Raw genomic sequence first — 2,865 nt, 5'->3', positions numbered from 1 at the left:
ATGCAGATACAGCAGTACTGCTAGATGAACATGGTAAAAGAAAATGGTAAAGCATGGAAACATGTCATGAAAGAATATCTGGATCTGAATAATTACGTTATTGGAACATTAACAAGGCTCAATTAGTTGCACAAACTTACAAAAATGTCCAGGAACAACGGAACATTGGGTCAGTTGGTATAACAGCACACACAATGACTGCCCACTGTCCATCGGAAAGATCAGTTATCATAGTCCATTTAGATGACATGAAAGGATGTCATTAATATTCTTGTGGTGCAGCATATGTCAGTAATTTAATACAGGGATTGTAGAGCTATGCAATACACAAATAACTTGACCTACATCGGTAATGAGAGAATATCTAATCTAACAAAAATGGACAAGGCATAAAAACATACACTTTATGAATTGAAAATGCAGTGACTAACCTAGTGCAACAGCCAAAGCAATTGCACAACACAATAATGAACTTGTGGTCTGTAGGCAAAGTAATCTAACAACGTTAGGATTTCATGTGTGGTGCAGCGGCAGGTTACCTAGATGACAGAAGGGTCGGCTCACACTGCACTCATTATATTGTAAGGGACTCCATGAAGTGATTTTCCACAGTCAGGAAGGTCGTGATGAGGTGGTGCTAAATCATTCATGCTCCAAAATATCATGTCAGTCCTATGCCAACTAGTTCCCAATAGGTGCCGAGGGAAGCCTGCAGTACTATTCGCTTAATAGGCACACATATACATCTCACCTTTCATATTGTCACAGGTCATGCCCCCATCTCATTGTATTACAGCAACCCATTAAGTTCTTATAAATTAATAACCTGAACACATAAGAAATATTTACTCACAGTGCACAATGTTGGACACTTCAGTGCTGACACGGGAAATGTTGGGGGTTGAGAGCACTTCTTGCACATTATTTTTTGAATATAACCCTGGTGCTGTGGTAAAAAAGCGCAAAGCAGAGAAAACTCATCCTAGGATGCTTAAAGCTTGTGAAGTAGTTTTTGATGGGTTACACGTCATATGCTGTAACATATCATTGTCTGCTAGGGTGGGCAGGTGCCAGGCACAAATGCATAGTAGTGCATTGCCATAGGACCATGGAAGAGGAGTCAGGGAGGAATGGGACAGGATGGCATTAGGAAAGATCATCATAGGGAGAAAGATTGAGATGTGTGCAGAGACAGGTTAGGAGACTGACAGGAGGAATCTGGTGGGAAAAAGGGAGAGTACAATTTGGGGGGGGGGGGGGGGGGGTGGATGATCGGGAGTAAAAAAAAAGGGAGAAGAAGGTTCAGGCATGTTTCCAAAGAATGAGAAATATGTTCACTGCTTGCATTATATTTCACTGAGGCCACTTGGGTGCCTTAGGCAAAGATAGTTAATTAATACAGCACTTGCTAAGGGCCCCTTTAATATCATTATCAACCTTTGTATTAGTTCCTATTGCCTGAATATGTAATCAGTTTAGACAGGAAATTCTCTTTTCAGTGAACCCAAAAGAATCAGATAAATCGCTATGTTGCCAGAGATAGAAGTTACTATGATTATAAAGACAATAGTTACAAATTGTTCAGAAAACAATAGCATATTAAATAAGATTCCTTTTAGTGCAGGGCAACAGCCTTGCCTCAGTGGATACACCGGTTCCCGTCAGATCACCGAAGTTAAGCGCTGTCGGGTGTGGCTGGCACTTGGATGGGTAACCATCTGGGCCGCCATGTGCTGTTGTAATTTTTCGGGGTGCACTCAGCCTCATGATGACAATTGAGGAGCTACTCGACCGAATAGTAGCGGCTCCGGTCAAAGAAAACCATCATAACGACCAGGAGAGCGGTGTGCTGACCACACGCCCCTCCTATCCGCATCCTCAGCTGAGGATGACACGGCAGTCGGATGGTCCCGATGGGGCACTTGTGGCCTGAAGATGGAGCACAAAAAAAACTTTTTAGTGCACCTTCTCTTCTTCATTTAATTCCTAAAAAGTTTTACTTGAACATAGATTATAACTACCAGTGATATTGTGGACTTCGAAATGACAACACCAGTTTCTGATTTAAATGCTCATCAGTAATTTTAATTCCCTGACTCTCAGCATACAAAAATGGCAAATTATTTGTTCATAACAACTAAAAATGGCTTTTCATGACTAACTCTGTAGGACAAGGGAAGATTAAGTAAAAATTATTTCATCAGATCAGAGTCAGTGAGTAAAATTGTGACAGATTAAAATTATTGCATTTCATCTCTGGTACAGCTGACACATGCTCTACTAGACCAGAGACACTATTTATTCTCCTTCATATTACTTATTTTTCTGTCTCTCAAAAATTTCTTTTGACTCTTTTAACCAATGAACATCTGTACAAGTCAGGAGGGACTGGCCACTCAGCTGGTGAACTACTGCAGATGTTGAGAGCGAGCTGAACCACTCGGGCATTGAATTGCTGTAGCAGTCCTGCCTGTCTTAGTATTTCTCCACTTTACTACAGTTGGCTTCTGTGGTTGTTTGACCTATGTTGTATCTATCATCTGTCTTAGAACACTATAGTTAGCAATAGTGTCATAGTTGCATTCAGTTTCAAATCATAGTTCAGCTTCTGTTGCACTACTGCTTTCATGCCTTGTGTCAGTTCTGTACTGATTTCTTGAGATCCTCACTTAGTTTCTACCAGGATTACTATGGCACAGAAACAGTATACTGTGGAGGAAGCTCTTCCTTCATACTGGGTAGTGACTTTGAAGATGAGAGCGAATTATCATCTGAATCTGATGATGGCAATGAACAGAAAAAGCCTTTTCTCCCCACTTCTACAGCAGGTACATGTGCTACTCCAGCTGTTCCATCAACATCTAA

General features: G+C 41.0%; 1 pseudogene; it reads left to right on the top strand.

Moving 5' to 3' along the window:
• Window positions 1–1,624: 1,624 nt before the first annotated feature.
• On the top strand, window positions 1,625–1,742 carry LOC126419952 (5S ribosomal RNA; annotated as a pseudogene).
• The last annotated feature ends 1,123 nt before the right edge of the window (window positions 1,743–2,865 follow it).

Source organism: Schistocerca serialis, chromosome 9 (assembly GCF_023864345.2).
Source record: "Schistocerca serialis cubense isolate TAMUIC-IGC-003099 chromosome 9, iqSchSeri2.2, whole genome shotgun sequence".
Taxonomy (NCBI): domain Eukaryota; kingdom Metazoa; phylum Arthropoda; class Insecta; order Orthoptera; family Acrididae; genus Schistocerca; species Schistocerca serialis.
This window is presented reverse-complemented; position numbering and strand designations above follow the sequence as displayed.